Source organism: Podarcis erhardii (genome assembly GCF_964252035.2).
Source record: "Podarcis erhardii genome assembly, chromosome: 11".
Taxonomy (NCBI): domain Eukaryota; kingdom Metazoa; phylum Chordata; class Lepidosauria; order Squamata; family Lacertidae; genus Podarcis; species Podarcis erhardii.
In genome coordinates, this window is record NC_138501.1 from 50,095,805 (window position 1) to 50,117,670 (window position 21,866).

A 21,866-nucleotide genomic window follows, 5' to 3' on the forward strand; every position below is an offset into this window, starting at 1 on the left:
TCATAAATTCCAGCAGCCCAGGATTGGCTTGGTGGTGGCATAACCAACAAGGTCTCCTGGCAAAACTCAAAACACTGTGCTTAAGGCATATTATAAGTACTTACAAGGGTTGTTATGAAGTGTTGACTGAATGGAAAGGCAGTGTCTGTCATCAGGAACCCAGTCAGCATAAACTTATGTCACCAGCAGTTATGTTTACTTTAGGGTCCTATATTTATTTTTGATTGCATGCCACTTGAGGGCCCCTAGCCTTGGCTTCTACCATAGATCAGCCAGTTCCTATTCCATTCCTTCATACTCGCCTGCTTCTCTAGGTACTGTGGTTCTTGATTTATAGCCACCCAGCTTCCAAATAATCCATAACACTTAACCTTACCTAATTGGCCAAAGCACACAAAGGTCTTGGTTGGAGCTTCTGCCATAAGTCATAACCCAACTGGGGAACACTTCAGACTGCTGATCCTAATTAGCCAGGATGCCTCCACCAAGGAATGAAAGCAAGGAAGCCTTTATAGACCTGCCGAGGCAAAGATGGCAAAAATTAGTAGTCTTTTCCTCACCAGCATCCGATCTCAGACAGACATAGATAGTTCTGCTACAGCTCCAAAGAGACGACTCACTTTGTGGTCAATCACCCTGGGATCTGGATATTTGGCCACAACATGCATATATACAATCAGCCATATATTTTTTTCCAATGGTGTCCTGTACAAACATTTAATATATGAGCCAGTTCACTCCCTTCCCTAACCCTGGCAGATTCGATTCTTATCTCACTATGAAATCATTATCTCAGCGGGTGGTCATAAAACAGGATGGGATATTTGCCCAATTAAGGCATGCCTTTAAATCTAGCCAGGATCTTTATATTGTCCCCATTATCATTGTGCCAGGGCACTTGGAAGGCTTGTTAATCTCATTCTCAGAGCCTAACCCAAGAAATGATGAGGCATATATAACCAGAGCATCCTTTGCCAACATGGCATCTCGTGTAGGTTTTGGATTAAACACCCATCAGCCCCTGCTAGCACAGATGAGCTGGTCCAGATTGATGGGATTTGTAGTCCAAAAACATACTGAGGACACCAGATTGACAAAGGATGCACTAGAGCAGCAAAATGTTAGGAACATGGCTTTTTTAAAAAAAACGTGCTGTATGTAAGGATTTATTTGTGCTTTTAGAGAGATGTTATGATGGTGATTCTTGCTCTTTCTTTCCTACACAGTATGAACATAATATAGAAAGTAGAGCTGTGCATGGCTCCCCCAATTCAATTTGGGGTCCTATCCAATGCTTCAGAGTGCCCCAATCCAGGATGAGTGTCAAACCTGTTTTAGAGCTAGGAATGGTCAGGTGCCTGGGATTTTTCCAGTGCTGTGAAACCCATTCTGGGGATCTGGACCAAAAAGCAGTATAGAAATAATTGGATGATCCAAGCCAAATCAATGACTTTGCTTAATTAGGGTTCAGAGGCCTAATTAAACACATGTTCAGGAGCAGGGAGAATGAGACGCACCCAGAGGGCATGTGCTACCCAACTCCTCTCCCCTTTTCACAGTCCCAGATCACTCTGCGTGGACCTGATCTAACCTAGGGCAGACTGAACCCACTCCACCCAAATCCTGGGTGAACCCAGAACAGGATCTGGGATAGAGCTGGAGCCACTGCATGACTCCATTCAGTAGGTAGGCAGGTAGGTAGGTAGGTAGGTAGGTAGGTAGGTAGGTAGAATTTCGTTTGTTGTGCTTTGTGAAGTAAAATCATGGAAGCATGCACAAAAACATACCAAATCATCAGATATTTGAAAACTAAATATAGGAATAAAAGAGATGTAAATTAGGGAAGGGACAAGTTTACATTCTTGAAATTGAGACTTGCTGCTGCTCCCCACCCCTGGTTTTCGTTTTCGCATCGTCATATATGGTTTTGTCACTTGCTATGTTTAATATTTTATCTAAAAGAAACCAGGATGAATGCAGAGTTCAGTGTGCATGCCATAATAAATGTGGGAAAAGAAGATGGTGACATGTTGTCAGTGCTTATACAGGCTTGCTTGCAGCCCCTGGTTTGCCGGGGTAAAGAGATGAATATAGCCATTCTCCATGTTTTAGGATTATTGTTATTTTTTAATGAATCATGTGACTTGGGAATCAAATTCACTGGTGTGGTGTCTCTTTCTTTACTTCTGTGGGTATGGATGAGACTATCCATTGCGTCACATGGCCTTCAAAATGACCTGTGTTTAGGCAGTGGCAGCCAACATCTGCAACCCTCCAAATGGTTCACAACTCCCATCATTCCCAGAGTGACTTAACAATATTTTCCTCTTCATAGGAACTCTGGGAATTGTAGCTCTGTGAGAGGAACAGGGTCTCCAAATATGTGCCAGCATAGGAAAGGGTGGCACAGATGATGCCCAAAAGGCTAATAGCAACAGTTGCTGATGGGGTTGGAACTTAGGAACCTCCTGCCTCTGGATCCCCAGGGGTTGAATCAGCTTCGTAGGGGAAGGAGAGGGGTGGCAGCATGGTGAACTTATGTAAATAATGTTAGGATATTCTATGACAGGCATGGCCAAACTTGGCCCTCCAGCTGTTTTGGGATTACAATTCCCATCATCCCTGACCACTGGTCCTGTTAGCTAGGGATGATGGGAGTTGTAGTCCAAAAACAGCTGGAGGGCCAAGTTTGGTCACCACTGTTCTATGAGAAATATCTGAAAGGAAAGCTCATTCCAAACAGATTGGGGAGAGGGAGGGAAATTCAACCCTTTCTCTTTGTGAGCTAATTTGCTTGTGCTTTGGAGCACAACTCAGTGGCCTTGCTCAACAACAGCTTCCATTATTCTTATTAATTGTGAAATCCCCCCCCTTTATTTTCCCTCATAATTACTTGACATTCTTATTTTGTGTATTGTGTATTGCATCTTGTTCATCCTTGGCAATGGAGTGGACTAAAAGCGCCAAAAGGAGGGGAAAACACCACCAAAACAAACAGAACGAAAAACAAACTCTGGATTATCAGGTCGACATGTTACTTGGTTACTGTTTGACTGGATGAATAATTGCCTTTCTTTTTAAAATAACAAGCGAGTGCCGCTGTGTTGGTGTGGGATGTCAATTTCCCTTTCGTTTTGGCAAAGGCAAAGTTAAATGCCTGAAACAAATTAAACAAATTGAAGTGAATGTCATGAATTTCAGATTGCATTAATGCAAATCCAATTAGAGCAAATTAAACGATTATCAAATTAAACTCTTTCATTTCAGAGGTGAAACTCTCCGTGTGGGTGAAGTTGATGTAAGAGAGTCCTTTTCCTGAAGCATTGTTGGCTGATTTCCCCCAGATGTCTTTCATAAAATGTCAGGGCTTGGATTCCACTCATAGTTTTTTGCCATCTTTCTTTCCCAGTTTCATGCAAACCTACTTTGGGGGACCCATCCATGAATACCTGCAAAGGCCAATCAAACAGACACTGTCTCTCCTCATATAATAGCCATTCATTTCTCATGCATGTGTGGCTGGTAATTTACAAAGATAAATTTATATGCCACAGATGGGAAACCTGTGGCCCTCCAGCTGCAGTTGGACTTCAACTCCCATGAGCCCCATCCAGCTTGGCCAATGGCCAGGAACATCCAGCCCGGACACTGAGGTCCAGCGCCGAGGGCCTTCTGGCAGTTTCCTTGCTGCGAGAAGTGAAGCAGGCAGAGGACCTTCTCGGTATTGGCACCCGCCCTGTGGAACACCCTCCCAGCAGATGTCAAGGCAATAAGCAAATATTTTACTTTTAAAAGACAACTTAAGGTGGCCCTGTTTAGGGAAGTTTTTAATGTTTGATGCTGTATTGTTTTTAATATTCAGTTGGAAGCCGCCCAGAGTGGCTGGGGGAACCCAGCCAATGTCAGCATCGCCCTTGAGCCAGTGTCACCAACTGGACTCATGCATTCAAGCCCGACTGGGCTAGGCGAGCCGGGTAGCACTTCCAGAGACCACCTTCTGCACAGGAACAGGTCAAAGTGCAGTGGACTCACAGCTTAGAGTTGTGAGCACCAGATTCACTTCCACAATACAGTCGTCACACAGCAGAGTATAGCAGAGTCTAGCAGTGTATAAATGACTCGGAGAGCAGCTCTGTAGAATATCTTCTTTTATTCTATAACTACAACTATAATACAAAACTATATACAGAGCTAAATAGGTCTAAGCATAAATGAATGCTGCACTGAGTGTCTGCAGCTGCTCTTAGCAGCAACCTTATCTCTACACACGATCTCTAACACTCAGTCTCTCTCTCTCTTCGACACACTGACTGACTGACTGACTGACTTGGTGCTGGAGCTGAATAAGTAGAAAGCAGAACACTGCTCCTCCTCTCTGGAGAATCAGCAGACTCGTCAGGAGATTCTTGGATATGGGAGGGGTTGAAATTTCCTCAGCCAAATGGGTGGAGTATAAATAATAAATTATTATTATTATTATAGGGATGATGGGGCCTATAGTCCAACAGTTTCCCATCCTTGTTATAAGCCTACCCCCTCTAATGTGATGCAGGAAAACTACAGCAGCCCCTATGGCTTCACTGGAAGGTAGGAACTCAAACTAATGGATTCAAATTACACCAAAGGGATTTTGACGAAACATCAGGAATAACTTTCTGACAGTGAGAACTGCTGTGACGGTGGAGTGGGCTCCCTCTGGAGTTTGTGGACTCTGCTTCCTTGGAGGTTTTTAAGCAGAGGTTGGATGACCACCTGTCATGGATGCTTTAGCTGAGATTCCTGCATTGCAAGGGGTTGGACTAGATAATCCTCAGGGTCACTCCCAGTTCTACGTATGATTCTATGACTGGCTTACCATAAAGCAAAAGGGAGTCCCTCCCCCCAGCAACAGGTTCCAGTTGTCAAGTTGATCTTTCCACCATGAAGCTTCTCCTAATAATCTACTAAAATCTGCTCACGCATATCCTTTGTTGTTTAGTCGTTTAGTCCTGTCCGACTCTTCGTGACCCCATGGACCAGAGCACGCCAGGCACTCCTGTCTTCCACTGCCTCCCGCAGTTTTGTCAAACTCATGTTTGTAGGTTCGAGAACACTGTGCAACCATCTCGTCCTCTCTCGTCCCCTTCTCCTTGTGCCCTCCATCTTTCCCAACATCTGGGTCTTTTCCAGTGAGTCTTCTCTTCTCATGAGGTGGCCAAAGTATTGGAGCCTCAGCTTCAGGATCCGTCCTTCCAGGGAGCACTCAGGGCTGATTTCCTTCAGAATGGAGAGGTTTGATCTTCTTGCAGTCTATGGGACTCTCAAGAGTCTCTTCCAGCACCCATATCCTAGCTCATCAAGTTCTGCCCTCAGAGAAAAAGTCTTTGGTTCCCCCCACTCTATGTGACAGTCCTTTGGGTATTATGTGGCCTTGCGCACCATCAAACGTTTCTCCTCCTGGTTTAACACTTCCGGTTCTTCCAACCATTCCTCAACAGACTTGTTTTACATGCTTCTGATGACCTTGGCTGTCCGTCTACATTCTTCTTCAAACTGGAGCGCATCGTGAAGTTGCCCAAACTTCAACCTGCTCCAAATTATAAAATTTGCTTAGCTCATAGCATTTGTGCCCTCAATATATCAAGATATGGGAGACTGGGCAAAGCTTGCAAAACCTGAATTTAAAAATTGAGGGTTACATTGGTGACCTATGCCCACTTTGACCTTTTGGCATTGCCCACCGCTGGCATTTCTTCTCTCGGAAGGTTGCTTGTTGTTGAAAATATTGATTTTGCTATGAGTTAGGTCTCTCCCAAAAGGGGATTCATAAACTGAGTGCTGTCAATCACTGCCCCTCTCCCCACAAACACATACAGATTTTATAATCTGACCCCTAGTACTACAGATAATCAGACTTATTCCATATACTGTCCTGCTATTGTTCTGTGGGTTGGCTCTGATCTGCCTCCTTGGTGGTATTTTAAATAGTTGTGGGGTTTTGTTTTTTTGTTTTGCTTTTTTAATGGGAAATTGCTGTGCTCCAGCACATATACAGAATGAATAAATCGTGGAACCAAAAAGGAAGCAGGATGTGATTGTGCAATCACATCAGAAATCCCCTTTGTTCTCTGATTTCATTACTTTGCATATGAACCGGATCACAACCTGTAAGAAAAACACATGCAAACTATCAAAAAGCCCTGTAGCAGACTGTGTTCACACCGTGTTTTCCGAACAAAATCCAAGCTAAAAGAGTGATGGATGGGTAATGCAATGTTGCCACTCTGGAGAAAAGTTCAGGAAATTTGGATGCCGGATTAGAGAGAACAAAGGTGTTTCTGTGCTTAACACTTTCAATTGTATAGTTGCCAGGTTGTCATTGTTTTTTATTGTTTATTTTATTGTTTATTTTATTTTATTTTATTGCCTGCTGCCACATATCATCAACCTTATTCAGCTAGCTATTGATGTGGCATTTCTGTAAACTCATAAACAGTAAGGTCAGAGTCACATATGCAAATGTGAATCCTGACCACAAAACTGGCAAGAACCAGTGGAGAGAGAACCTAACGGCTGAAAAACTGCTCCATATAAGGTACAAGAAGGATTCTGATAGGTACAGTGAAAAAGATGGATTGAGTAAAGTTGCATTTCAAGGACTGTGGTTGGATGAAGAGATACTGAGATGGTGAGGGGGCAGAAAGTAATTGGGTTAGAGGGTGAACAGCAAAGATGATGTAGAAAAGCATCCTGCGGTTTTTACAAGCAAGCAATAAAATAAATAATATATTTCCTATATAGTTTGTGTGCTAATGGAAAGCTCTTGCAGACTCCTAGGGCTCTGTCCCGTAATGAATTCCTGAATAAAGTCTGACCGGCTGGGACTTTGGTTTGAATCTCCATACTTGAACCCCCAAGAGAAATTTATCCCACACTATAAAGTCTTTGGGAAAACTACCCTTTCTTCTTCCACAGAAAATCTTACTTTTGTCAAAGATCAAGAGGGACCCTCAATATTTTCATTTGTGAGGCATGTGTACAAGCATCGTCGTGCGTCCTGGTTTCTCAATGGAGAGGGCAGGCAGATGTGAGACATTTGGTTCACACACAAAAAAAGGACACATTTTAAAATCCATATTGAGACCTCTTTTTTTGACCGAAGAACTTCATCTGAAAGTTCAGGGGATGTGAAAGCTTGTGGTTAACTCAGTTTCAATTCACACATTAGTCCAGTATGTGCAGATCACATCAGTTCACAGGAGAATTCACAAAGATCAAATTCCTCAGGTATCTGTATGCATGACACTTCTGCAGCCTCCTCTAATAGTTTTATGATAACACAATCCAGTTTTCTCTGGAAACCTTTAACACTGATAAGACTGTATCCAACTAACTGCTACTCAGGGTATACCTACTTAAATGAATGAATCTAAAACAGTCAATTCCAGTAATTTTGATGGAACTACTCTGAGTACAATTAATTTTGGGCACAACAGAAAGCTCCCCATACCATTATTAACCCATAGCCTGGTAGCCCATATCCTTCCTTTAGGTGAAGGCATTTCAGAGCTACCTCAAGCCCTGCTGTCCTCCCCCATCTAGAGGACAATCTACCATCGATTGCAAGCAAAAACCATCTCAGCAGCTGCAACTGGTCTCCCTACACCCCAGGCAATCTACCATTGTCCTTATTGTGGGATGGATTTCAGGAGAGGACAGGCAGGCAGGCGAAAACCACATCAGGGTCTTAATGGAACTTTTCTCCTACACTGTGACACAACCACCCCTGGCAATCTGCCATTAACAGCCCTGTGTGATGGATCTAGATGAGTTTTTAATACGTTAAAAGAATATGTTACGTTTTTTAAATGTGCCATTTGGTTGTAAGCTGCCCCAGGAGGATTTATATCCTAAAAGGTGGCTTAAAAGGAGCCAGTGTGGTATAGTGGTTAAGAGCGGTAGACTCGTAATCTGGTGAACCGGGTTCGCGTCTCCGCCCCTCCACATGCAGCTGCTGGGTGACCTTGGGCTAGTCACACTTCTCTGAAGTCTCTCAGTCTCACTCACCTCACAGTGTTTGTTGTGGGGGAGGAAGGGAAAGAAGAATGTTAGCCGCTTTGAGACTCTTTTGGGTAGCGATAAAGCGGGATATCAAATCCAAACTCTTCTTATATAAACAACTGCAACAAAATTAATCAGGCCCTGTGGTTAGAAGAAGCAAATGACTAATTGGGGGTGGGGGGGATGTATGCAAAGTGACTTAATTCAAAAATTTTGCCAAAAATTGCTCAGGCTACAGAAATCACTCTTACTATGTACAGAATTTGAGTAACCTTGGTATGGAAGCCTGATTTTCTTTTTATGCTGTAACACAGATAATACAGTTTATTATATGCACGGTATTTAAATTATACTCTTGTCTTGCAGTTGGCTTATTTCTTTCACCATGTGCAGTTTATTCTGCCTGCACTTTGCTCTTTCTTTGGGGTTCTTTTTTTGGCTGAAAAATCTCCCTGGAGCCCTGTGGGATATCTGCATGGCACGGTGATTTGCATCGAAGATGGGGATAGTCTTGTAACTGCTGTGAAAGCCACCCCAGAGGCCCTCTCCTGGCCTTCCATCCTGATTTATCGTTTCCCCGGCGCTGCTGGATTCCGCCACCCTAATTTAACCAAATGTTCCAATTTTGCTACAACTGCTCTGAATTATGAGGTTGTTTTCATGATCGGAACGAATGTCCACTTGAGAGCCCCAAGCTCCTGTGGCGACTTGAATCTCTCCCTCAAGAGGTAATAAAGATCAGAGCCTCTGACACAGCTGTCTTGCCAACTGTATGTCTTCTGTCATTAGACAATTAATGTGACAATGAAAATTTCCCAGCCAAGCACTTTGTCATGCATCAATATTTCTCTTGCCCCACGGTAGGGCTTGGAGACTCACAACGGTTTCAACAGCTTACAAGAACCAATGTGAAAAGAGTGTTATTGATCACCACTTCTGGAGGAAGAGAAGGTGGGGAATAAGGAGTTGTGGAAAGCAAAATCCACTGACTCCTTGCAGGGAACGCCACTCCATAAAGGACATTGGTCAGTGGCTGGGTGGTTATAAGAGTCTGTGGCAACTCAATAACAGTGTTGTTGTTTTTTGCTGGAGGATTCTGGAGCATTGACACTATGATGGTTTATTTGTGGTGGCTTTATACTGCAATGTCTGTACATGGTTCAACTTTATTAGCTGTTCTGTGATGCTTCACAAATGTTTTGACATTTTGGCCATCTTGCATTATAGTGCAACAAAATGAGGACACACACAGCTGGAACATTTGCGGTACAAAAATCACAAGGTTTCAGTGGGAGTTAAGGAACATGCTCCAAAGGTTTTTGCAGATGTGAACACTATCAAAAGTGGGATTGTGGATCCCCACCATGAGGACATCGTGAGGATATATATTAGCAGACAAGTGATTGTGGGGAAAGAATTAAACATCCCCTCTACCAATGAATCCTATTCAATTCCTACTGAAGGGTCATAGCTCAAAAGGAAAGCTCAAGCTTTGCATTCAGAAGGTCCCAGGTTTAGTCCCCAGCATTTCTGTGTAGGACAGGTAGGATTTGTTGATGGATCTCAACCAAAACTCTCTGCTACCAGCTGCTTAGTCCGTGTAGTCCAGGATGACGACTCAGGAACATAACGTGCTGAACAGTAATTTGATTTGTATTTGCTTTTATTATTGCACAGCTTTGTACAAGTTACTATATACACAGACTTGATTCAAACTCTACACACCAACCTCTGAACTCCAACACCAAATTACTGTGTCATGCTACTTGTAAGGGGAAACTTTTAGCCAATCATACCTGTTGCTAGGCTTCCCTATCTCCAAGCAGACTTTCTCATGTACTCTTGCTTAACTTGGCTTCTTGCCAACTCACTAATTGTCCACTTGAAAGCTGCAGTTTCTCACAAACCTCAACAGGATCGAGGAAGAGACCCCCTTTGAAACCGTGGAGAGCCACTGTCCTTCACTCTTAACAATACTAAGTTAGATAGTTCAGTGGTCTATCTCAGCATAAGGGAGCTTCCTATGCACCTAGTAACACTGTTTGGGCATCTTCTCCCTGCACATTCTCCAGAACATGAGGAGCATGAGAGTGGGCTTGTGACCTTCTCCACTCCATCACATTCCTAATGGCCTGACTGTCAGGAGCTGGACTGAGGAGGAATGGTGAGAGGGCCCCCCACCCACCTTCGCAGGAAGAGGAGGACAGTATAGATGGTTTGAACAAACAAACAGTGGTTTGAAGAAGGGCATAGTTCAGAGGCTGATGAGGGTAAGAGCTGGGATATTGTGGAGGAGCAATAGGAAGGAGAAGCACTGGGGGAGAGTAAGCTGGAAGACTCAGTGTCTTTGGAAAGCGTTCCTAAGCCCCCGTCTCCCAGAACTAGATGAGCACTCAGGATGATAGAACAGAAATCTGAGAGATAGAAAGCACTGACCAGGAGTGACGTAGATTAAGAGGGACTGAAGGGGGGGGAGAGAGAGAGAGACTTTACTTACAGCAACGCCATCATTAATGGAGACAGTGTTCCTTTGTCTGAATAAATTAAAGGTAAAGGTAAAGGAACCCCTGACCATTAGGTCCAGTCGTGGCCGATTCTGGGGTTGCGATGCTCATCTCGCTTTATTGGCTGAGGGAGCCGGCGTACAGCTTCCAGGTCATGTGGCCAGCATGACTAAGCCACTTCTGGTGAACCATAGCAGCACACAGAAACGCCATTTACCTTCCCGCCGGAGCAGTACCTATTTATCTACTTGCACTTTGACATGCTTTTGAACTGCTAGGTTGGCAGGAGCTGGGACTGAACAACGGGAGCTCACCCTGTCGTGGGGATTTGAACCGCCGAACTTCTGATCGGCTGAATAAATTATGTGGTAATAACTCTTTTTGGTCATCTGCCTTTTGACTGTCACTGGGGGAGGGATCGTAATTCCCTGAAGGCTTGATATCACCTTGACCCTGACCCTCCCAGCCCTTCACACACTGATACCCTACCAGAACTACCACCAGTCAGGGTAGACAATAGTAAGCTAGGCAGATCTGACCCAGCAGAGAAGGCAGTTTCATATTTTCAGAGTGCCACCCCTTCAGGACTGTTCTGAAATGGAAAGCATACCACTAGGAGATGCTTTGCAAACATCAAGCATCTTGTCGTTTCAGAAGTTTGAGGGAGAGGTTTGCATGGGAAGCTGGCACAGCTCTTAATCTTGCACAGCACGGCTCTAAACCCTCATTGGCTTGCCCTCCAAATCTAGGCGATGGCACGGATGTGGCCTGCTGAGGACTGGTAATGGCATTTCACGCATACGTCTCACACACAGGAGGACTCCGACTAGGCCTGCAAATGCCATATTCAGAACATCTCGCTGCTGGCGGCTCCGCCACACAGCATTCACGGGCCGGATGCTAATGCAAAATGCAAAAAAGCTGGCTGGCTCCTTCGGTGTTTTGCTAATAAGGTGGTTTCCATGCAGGTGCATTTGGAAGAGACCCAACTGTATGAGGAAAATACAGCAGGGGGATTTCTTGAAGGAGGCAGATGTGTGGTGAAGAAGCTTGAAGAGCTCTTTGGCTCATACGAAAAATGATTGGATTGTCTGGGAAAATGCCAGTTTTCCCCCTTTTTTAATCCTGCCATTTGGTGTTTGGTGGTGGTGCGCTCTCTCTTTCTCTCTCTCTCTCTCTCTCTCTCTCTCTCTCTCTCTCTCTCTCTTCTTTCTCTCTTTCTCTCCCTGTGTGTGTTCTAATTAGTTTCAGATCTGTTTCAGAAGGAAGGAGGCAATTGCAAAAGCCTATAGCAGTCCATTGGTTTCAGAAACCTTACAAGAAACTAGCTTTCCTTAATAAGAGAAAATAAGTGATACACCCACACCCAGACAAACACAATATATTTCTGGTTCAGTGTCTCCTTTTTTTAAAAAAAAAACAACAGTTTTAATACCTCACTGGGCTGCACACAAAGATGAATGCAGAATAGAACACAATCAACTGATTTGTTTATTTTTTAAAAATGCATTTAGTGGCCTTTTTACATATAATAAACGCAATTCAGAATACAATAAACAACAACAATAGCAGCTAGTCTGTCATTGTTTGGAGAAAGGTGGAGCAGCAGCTTAAAGTTGAAACCACTCCTCAGAACCACATTATAACACATATAATCCAGTAGGTCTTTCCCGATGTTTGCTTCCTTGGGTCTGGGGACGTTGACTTGATGGATAGTTCCGTCTCATATGCATACCCTCCAACATGTCCAAGCCAAAAACTGGAATGCATGTCTACCGGGGCCATGGTCCCGTGCGAGTCATGTGATCTGCAGGAGACTGCAGTCTCTCCCCCACCTCTAAGCACATTTTTTAGGGTTTTATAGCAGTGTGAGATCGTGCGAGATTGTGGTGCCTAAAATGCTCACTGTGCTATTGCTTTACAAATTGGGATGCCCAACTTTTCCCAAGTCAGTTGAAGGGTATGCATATGGGAGATGAATTGATGACAGGTGTTGCAAAAGCATAAAGGACCCATCTTGCCTCTGGCCATCCTGAACCTGGCAGGTCAATTTCTCAATGAGAGCAATGGACCACACCTGTCTGGGACTGGTCTGGACCTGAAGATTGGGGAATGCAGTCGCAGGTAGATCAGCTTCTCTCAGAAGAGGAGGGGGAATATTCACACACACCCTGCCTCCAGCATTTTCAGAAGCAGAGAGAGTGCCAGATACTGACACAGAAGCTGAATAGCTTAGGGAGGAGTTACCTAGCTATGAGATAAGGACAGGGGAACCAGAAGGGAGGGAGCAGCTAGAAGAGACATCAGTCGAGAGTGTGGGGGACCCCCCCTCCCCACGGTCTCAGAGATCTGAACAAATCAGAGAACAAGGGAGGCAGAGGGAGGGAGGTACTTCCCGCTGGCACCTTTCTTGCTGCGGAAGTCGAAAGGAGGGTTTATTTTATTTTATTTTATTTTTTTAAAAAAAATTATTAAGAATTTTTTTGTTACAATAGAGAAAAAGAAAACAGCATAGCAAAAAACAAACAAAAAAGAAAAACAAACATAAAATTTAATCTCATATAATAACCAACTTTTCTTCATTTTTGGACTTCCTCACGTCTCTCGCACCTACTTTCCAAATTTATAACACTTTAACCAGCAATTTATCACCTTATTTCCATTCTCATTGTACACTTTTCCAATATTTTGTCCCTAACTTTGAATATTTTTATCTAGGTCTTAAATATCTAATCTTACCATAATATTTATTCAAAATTTATTTTTCTCATAAAATTCACTCATTCTCATAATCTTTTCACCAAATTTTATGGTGCCCTGTTATTTTCAAATCCCTCATCCTTCTTAACACTCATATAATTTACAGTGTTTTTGTAGGTAGTCCTTGAATTTCTTCCAGTCCTCTTCCACTGCTTCCTCTCCCAGGTCTCGGATTCTGCCAGTCATTTCTGCTAGCTCCATGTAGTCCATCAGTTGCATCTGCCATTCTTCCAGCGTGGGCAAATCTTGAGTTTTCTAATATTTAGCGACAAGTATCCTTGCTGCTGTTGTCGCATACATAAAAAATGTTTGATCATTCTTTAACACCCTCTGGCCAACAATGCCCAAAAGGAAGGCCTCTGGTTTCTTAGGGAAGGTATACTTAAATACCTTTTTCAGCTCGTTATATATCTTTTTTTTTTTTTTAATAATATTTATTAGAAATTTCCAATTACAACAAAAAACAAACAAACAAAAAAACCATCCGAATTTAAAATCTTATTTTCAATAACATATTTCCAGGACTTCCCCTCCCCTCCCCCTCTTGTATTCCAATTCTTACAAATAAATTCAGCAAGTTCTTATCCCAGATTTTGAACTTATTATCATTAGCCCAGTTTTAAAAATATTTTCCCATCCCCTAAAATCGACCTGTTCCCTTCCACGCGTTCCCCCCTTTGATACACAATACAGATTAAAATAATCAAATATAATTAATTAAGATAAAATTATAAAATATAATTAAAATAATCAAATATAATTTTACGCCCTTTGGATTCCAAATTTCCCTCCCCCCTTTCCCGGTTGCGTTCCCAATGTTCATCAACGTCTGATGTCTTCCTGGAGCTCCCACATCTATCTAGACCATAGTCCTTTACCAGTCATCTTTAATTTGGAATGTCCAATCTTGGAAGGAGTCTATCTCAAAAAGGCCCATTTCTTCCATCCAGATTTTTATATTTAGGAGTAAAAACTCCAATTTTATTTCTTTAGACCTTTCAAATCTGGATGTCCCAAATGTTCCCACTTCCAACTTTATCCAATTCTTGTTGTTCTTGTTGATCTCTCTTCTCCTTTTTTTTTTTCCCTGCTCTCCTGCACAAATGTTCTAATTCCAAAAGCTTCTAATTCCTCTGCAGAGGCTCTGTTATTCAGGAACAAAACATTATGCCAAGTCCCTTCCATTCTTGAATAGATAAATCTATTGTCTCCTCTGCAGTTTCCCAGGAGATAAAAAGTTCTATTCAGATTCCAAGCCAACAATACTTGTAATATCCCTCAGCTCCTCTAGGTGGATTGCAATAACTCAGTTCCCTTCCAGATCACGCCCACCAGTCAAAATAACTTGTTATTCCTTGTTTTAAACAATTTGTATCCAATTTATAACAAATGTAACCGGCAAAGTCCTCGTAACAAAGTTCTCATTTTTGTTCTTCCACTTTGACAGCTCTTTGACAGCTGTCAAAACCTCTCTTTCTCTTCTCCCGGCGCTCTCACAAATTGCTCCCAGGATTCCGGGTGTGTGTGTGTGTGTGTGTTTTAGTTCAATTCCACTTTTCTCCTCCAGCTCAGTCTTATAATTTTCCATCGCGAAGTTAGTAACTTTGTCAAAATAGGGTTGCACTCGATCTTAGTTGTCAAATCCATTACTTTAACTCCTCTACAACGGGGGGGGGGGGGCTGACTTCCTTTTTGCGCCTCCCCCGCTCGCTCCGAATTTTTAAAAAATTTATCCCCCTTTTTAGTCCAGGTTCCAATTACTCACGGGTTATTCTTTTAAGTCCAAATTTTCAATAGAAGAAGTCAGCGCTCTCCGTCGAATGGCATGCGGCTTCGCTCGGCAGGGGAAGCGGAGGACTCAAAGCACCACCCCCCCCCCGTCACCCATTCCGCAGCCTTTAAAAAGGCTCCTTCACGGGTCGGGGGGGCGCAAAAGGTGCCAGCCGAGTCACCATGTCCATGGGTTTCAGCGCCCATGGTTTTTGAGGGTCCCCGCGTCGCCGGCGCGGTAGGACTCATCCCCTGCCGGGCAGGCTCCCTCCGGAGCTCGGAGGGAGTCCGCCATTCGGCGATGGCGCCAACCCGGAAGTCTCCAGCTCGTTATATATCATTTCCCAGAAGGCCTTAACCCTGGGGCAAGTCCACCAGAGGTGAAAGAACGTTCCTTCAGTTTCCTTACATTTCCAACACTTATTATCTGAGAGGTGATATATTTTTGCTAGCTTGACTGGGGTCATGTACCACCTATATATCATTTTCATAATGTTTTCTTTCAAGGCATTACATGCCGTAAACTTCGTACCGGTGGTCCATAACTTTTCCCAGTCAGCAAACATGATATTATACCCAATGTCCTGTGCCCACTTTATCATAGCTGATTTAACCGTTTCATCCTGTGTATTCCACCTCAGCAACAAGTTATACATTCTTGAAAGTACCTTAGTCTTAGGTTCTAACAGTTCTGTTTCCAGTTTCGATTTTTCCACCTGGAATCCTAACTTTTTATCCAATTTAAAAGCCTCTTTAATCTGAGCGTAATGTAACCAATCTCGCACTTTGTCTTTTAGTTTCTCCAAACTCTGCAATCTCCAATTGTCTCCATCTCTTTCTAATATTTCCCAGTATTTCGGCCATTTGACCTCCATATTGGGTCTTTTCACAGCTTTAGCTTCCATAGGTGATAACCACCTTGGGGTCTTATTTTCTAATAAGTCTTTATATTTTGTCCAGACATTAAACACTGCTTTCCTTACAATATGGTTCTTGAAATTCTTGTGAATCTTAACCTTGTCATACCACAGATATGCATGCCATCCAAAAGCATTGTTAAATCCTTCCAAATCTAACACATCAGTGTTTTCAAGAAGCAGCCAATCTTTCAGCCAGCAAAAAGCTGCTGAAAGGAGGGTTTAGAGTAGGCAACTGCCCTCCTTGCGGAGAGCTGTGTATTTTGCTCGCAACATGAAGCTGTAATAAAAGGACTATAAAACTGCTCGTTAATTATTATTTGTGAAGTGACTGAAGGGAGGGGAGGACTCTGCAGCACCTGAGCACACCATGAGTGTATTGAGCACCAATGTTTAGATATTACTAAATGAGCAGCTGCCAGCAAAAATGTCAACATGGACTTACGAGGGAATGCATGGGAAATTAATAAAGAGAGAGGTGTCCATCCCTACACATGACTAAGACAGCAAACCTAACACCTATTCCCAGGGAGTAAGCTGCATTGAACTGAAAATGACTAGTTTCTAAATAGACCTATTTAGGGATAGAACGTACATCATGGGTCACACATCTGCAGGGAACCTTGCAAAGCAGCCCTCTGAGCTTCCTGTGAAGTGTAAGAGGTTCGTATCATCTAAATCCTGGTTGAATGGGGGGGGGGGGAATCCTGCAGTGATCATGGTGCCCAAGAAGGTAAAATCTGTCACTGCTTCCATTTCTTCCCCTTCTGTTTGACAGGAGGTGATGGGACCAGTGGCCATGATCTTAGTTTTTTTGATGTTGAGCTTCTGACCATATTTTGCGCTCTCCTCTTTCACCCTCATTAAGAGGTTCTTTAATTCCTCCTCACTTTCTGCCATCAAGGTTGTGTCATCTGCATATCTGAGGTTGTTGATATTTCTTCCGGCAATCTTAATACTGGCTTGGGATTCATCCAGTCCAGCTTTCGCATGATGTATTCTGTGTGTAAGTTGAATAAGCAGGGAGATAATATACAGCCTTGTCATACTCCTTTCCCAATTTTGAACCAGTCAGTTGTTCCATACCCAGTTCTAACTGTTGCTTCTTGTCTCATATAGAGATTTCTCAGGAGACAGGATAAGGTGGTCTGGCGCTCCCATTTCTTTTAGAACCCCCCCCCCCAATAGTTTGCTGTGGTCCATGCAGTCAAAGGCTTTTGCGTAGTCAATGAAGCAGACGTGAAGTTTGACATGGCACCTCCAAAATGCAGATGGTTACAATTAACCCTTTTTTTCCTTCTGTGTTGGTATAAACAGTGCTTTTTTCCTTCTTTGTTAAGGAAAAAAGGGTGCTGGTTTTCACCATGAAGTTGTTACAGTAAGTGCCACACTTTTAATATTTTTTTGGGGGGGGGAAGGTGCCAGTACTGCATACCATTGAGTACCCCCAGAAAAAAAGCACTGTGTATAACAGGGTGCTGGCAAATATCCTTCTTGCAGCAAGGTGAATTAAAACTTATTGCCCACTCTTTCAGGATTACTGAAAATAACAAAAATGACAAAGTCACTTTCTTTGGTTACCCCTAGAGGCATGGCCATCTAGTTAAATAAAGCACTCTTTGTGGTTGGTTTCCCCCTGCAACTGTGCTGCTTTCCTCACTCAATAGAGCATGACAAACAGGAAATCAAGACTAGGGGCATTTGTGACATGGCGCTCCAGTATAACCAGCCGTCTGGGAGTCTAAGTGAGGAAACGAAGACAGCTCAATATAGCAAAGATCACCTGCGATTTGACTCAAATGTAAATGCTAGACCGCCTACCAGAAATCCATTAATTCAGCTTGACAAATTGCTGGGCTATCCCTTGTGATCCAACGCTTAACTAAGAAAACATTTTGTGAACCGTTTGTCAGCCTCTACAGCATGGTGGTCTCTGTTAGACAGTGGGGTAATTAATCCTCCAACTCACTTGTCTTTTATTTATATTGAAGTATGGATGTGAGTGTACGTGTGTGGAGTTATTTTTACAATATTCAAAGCAGAACTTCCAGGGATGCAGGCATAAATAAATAAAACCACATTTGGCTCACCTAAATTCTAGGTTGTCCCCCAAACACAGAATTTGGCAACCCGACAATTGGAGTGGTCGCATTCTTACTTCCAAGGTAACTTTTACATGAGAACTGTAAGCCTTCCACTTACAGAAGGAAGTCTTCGGATCAAAACTAATGTTCATGCAATACATTACTGCAGGTTGTCACATATTGCCATCAGTGTACAAGGTGTTTACAAAGAAATTAAGTAAATATTAGGTCCCTGCCCCAAACAGCTTACGGTGTAAATTTAATTCAACCAGTGGAGCAGAGGAGAGAGGAAAATAAGAGGCAATATGCCTCAGAATGCCTGTTGCTGCAATCACAAGAGGGCAGAAGGCTGCTGTGCTCATCAATCCCTCTGAACTCCCCCAGTAGTGATGAGAGATGTTGGTTCACCCATTGCAAAGCTTGGCAATGACCCTGTTTCAGTGTTTTCTATGGCTCTCTTGCTCGCCTGAGATGAACAGAGTGGATTTGGGATTATTCTGGCCTTAGATGAAGTGTAGCAATGCATTTTAATATCTTCAGTCTTTCCTCTAAGACACCTACCCACGCATTACTCACTGGAACCGCTGGATAATCACCCGAGGAAATTTCTTTATAGGACAGTAGCTTTCCCATGTTAATCTTCTGGCGTCTCTAAGATGTTATGTGCGATAGATCTTGGCTGAGGCAGTAATTGACTCTCCAGATGTTATCTGTAAGAAGTCTAGGCCACTGAGACCCTGATGCGGACCTCTGAAATCCCATTTAGTAAACTGAATTTATCTCTGCTGAGAAGGAACCAGCTGTTTAATTAGGAAAAGAAGATTTCAGGAGAAAATAAACCAACCAACCGGGCAACAGATTTCTTTCTTTTCCAGTGGAAGATTGTACATTGGTTGTCGAGGGCTCAGAAACCATTCCAGGGCAAAACACCTGCTTCATATCAGATGGCTGTGCTCAGCTTGTTGCAATGAATCAAATGGAGGAAACTCTTTTCTGCATTGGAGCTGGGCAAAAGCAACATGGGGGCCTTTGGTTATGAGGATCAATTCGAGTTGAAGAATGGGCCATTTCCATGAAGCTCTGTAGGAGCCATTATTGTCTAGACCTATGGAATACAAGAGTGCTTTCATGAAAATCATGGTGAAAGAAGCAGGGCTTTGGGGGAAATGAGTGTGTGGCGATCACACACAGGGCCCCCGGACGTTTGACGGTCTATTGACCCTGTGCCACCACTGTGATTGCTTTTTCCACTGCCACCACCCCTTATCTCATGGGGACACACGGAGTCCAGTCAGTTGTTAACATAAACAAATAATCAAGTTTATTTTTAAATGCAGGAACAATCTTATGGTTTCAGTTAATTTTTCTCTTGTCAGTTTCTTATTCTTAGTTCCTAACAACTCCAAACTGATTATTCCAACTATCTATCTGACTCCACCTAACAATTCCACTCACTCTCTCACAATACAACTCTACCAACCCACACCTAAACCTCCCTCTTCCTTCTTCAACTCCCAAACCTCAACTGACTTTCAAAACCTCCCACTCTAACTTTTGTTCCCCCCTTGCATTCTCACTGGCCAATCACATCACACCTATTTTAACCCTTTCCTTATGACCCATCCTAGGAGGCAAACGCCACTGAGGGCCTGGAAGCAGAAGCTAGAAACTAAGGCTATGTACACATGTGTACAGTCTTTGAACTGCACAGGAGCCACTTTTTCACACTATACTTTTGTACATAGTGGTTGGCAATTATACACAATAACATGATCTAAAGCAGCAGCTACAGTCCATGTTGTCTGCACTAAAGATGGGCAAGTTTTCAAACTAGTGTCAACAAAAACAACAACAACAACAACAAGATGATGATGATGATGATGATGATGATGATGATGATGATAACCGCTGGGTTGCCCCATTCACTCTGGGCGACTTTGAAGCTCAATACAGATACTGTCCAAAATTGAAATCCCCACATGAAATCTTTATTAGAAAAGAAAGGTCTTTAGCAGGAGCTGAAATGATAATAGAGATGACACTGTTGGCTATTTGCAGTATGCTAGCGCTGCAGAGAGCTTGCTGGGGGAGACCATGCATTAAAAAGAAAGGGACTCAAAAGTAACTTAAACAAGGTTTTAATCACAAAAACAAAAACTCCTTATACACTAAATACATTAACAACAAACCAGACCCAACCCCCAACCCAACCCCCAGGGTAATGGGAGAGCTAGGTGCTGCTCCTTATATACTACATGGAAATGCTGACACACCTTAATCAATGCAACTCAGCAGCACCTGCTATGTTTCACAGCTGTAAAGCTGGGTCTCGTTATCTTGCTCTGGCCCTTGCTCTGGCCCCTTAAAGACATACACATTAGATGGAACAATGATGAACCTTTACATTTAAAGAAACCATTCAACAGACACCTGTCTGATATATAAGGAGGTAAAGGTAAAGGGACCCCTGACCATTAGGTCTAGTCGCGGACGACTCTGGGGTTGCAGTGCTCATCTCGCTTTACTGGCTGAGGGAGCCAGCGTACAGCTTCTGGGTCATGTGGCCAGCATGACTAAGCCACTTCTGGCGAACCAGAGCAGTGCACGGAAACACCATTTACTTTCCCGCCACAGCGGTATCTATTTATCTACTTGCACTTTGACATGCTTTCGAACTGCTAGGTTGGCAGGAGCAGGGACCAAGCAATGGGAGCTCACCACGCCGTGGGGATTCGAACCGCCAACTTCTGATCGTCACTGCTAACAACAGTCATGTAATACATAAGGCCATAAGAAAAGTCCTGCTGGATCACATCTAGTCCAGCATCCTGTCCTCACAGTGGCCAAGCAGTGGTCCATGGGAAGCCCACAAGCAGGACCCATCTAGGTTGGCACCCATCACTGCCTCCTGTGGGAGTGAACACACCACCAAAAGTGTTGGAGAATCATAGAATCATAGAATCATAGAGTTGGAAGAGACCACAAGGGCCATCGAGTCCAACCCCCTGGCAAGCAGGAAACACCATCAGAACACTCCTGACATATGGTTGTCAAGCCTCTGCTTAAAGACCTCCAAAGAAGGAGACTCCACCACACTCCTTGGCAGCAAATTCCACTGTCGAACAACTCTTACAGTCAGGAAGTTCTTCCTAATGCTTAGGTGGAATCTTCTTTCTTGTAGTTTGGATCCACTGTTCCGTGTGCGCTTCTCTGCAGCAGAAAACAACCTTTCTCCCTCCTCTATGTGACATCCTTTTATATATTTGAACATGGCTATCATATTACCCCTTAACCTCCTCTTCTCCAGGCTAAACATGCCCAGCTCCCTTAGCCGTTCCTCATAAGGCATCGTTTCCAGGCCTTTGACCATTTTGGTTGCCCTCCTCTGGACACGTTCCAGTTTGTCCGTGTCCTTCTTGAACTGTGGTGCCCAGAACTAGACACAGTACTCCAGGTGAGGTCTGACCAGAGCAGAATACAGTGGCACTATTACTTCCCTTGATCTAGATGCTATACTCCTATTGATGCAGCCCAGAATTGCATTGGCTTTTTTAGCTGCCGTGTCACACTGTTGGCTCATGTCAAGTTTGTGGTCAACCAAGACTCCTAGATCCTTTTCACATGTACTGCTCTCAAGCCAGGTGTCACCCATCTTGTATTTGTGCCTCTCATTTTTTTTTTTTTTGCCCAAGTGCAATACTTTACATTTCTCCCTGTTAAAATTCATCTTTTTTGTTTTGGCCCAGTTCTCTAATCTGTCAAGGTCGTTTTGAAGTGTGATCCTGTCCTCT

The 21,866-nt window shown here is 43.4% G+C and overlaps 1 protein-coding gene and 2 long non-coding RNA genes across 3 annotated transcripts in view; 2 read left to right on the top strand and 1 right to left on the bottom strand.

The window, feature by feature from the left end:
- Positions 1–21,866, top strand: part of LOC309352913 — a 911,067-nt gene that overhangs the window by 400,851 nt on the left and 488,350 nt on the right. The window lies entirely within an intron of this gene.
- Positions 1–21,866, top strand: part of RIT2 (Ras like without CAAX 2) — a 268,996-nt gene that overhangs the window by 182,972 nt on the left and 64,158 nt on the right. The window lies entirely within an intron of this gene.
- The window catches only part of LOC309352895, a 553,927-nt gene that overhangs the window by 94,407 nt on the left and 437,654 nt on the right, over positions 1–21,866 (bottom strand). The gene's annotated exons all lie outside the window — the stretch shown is intronic.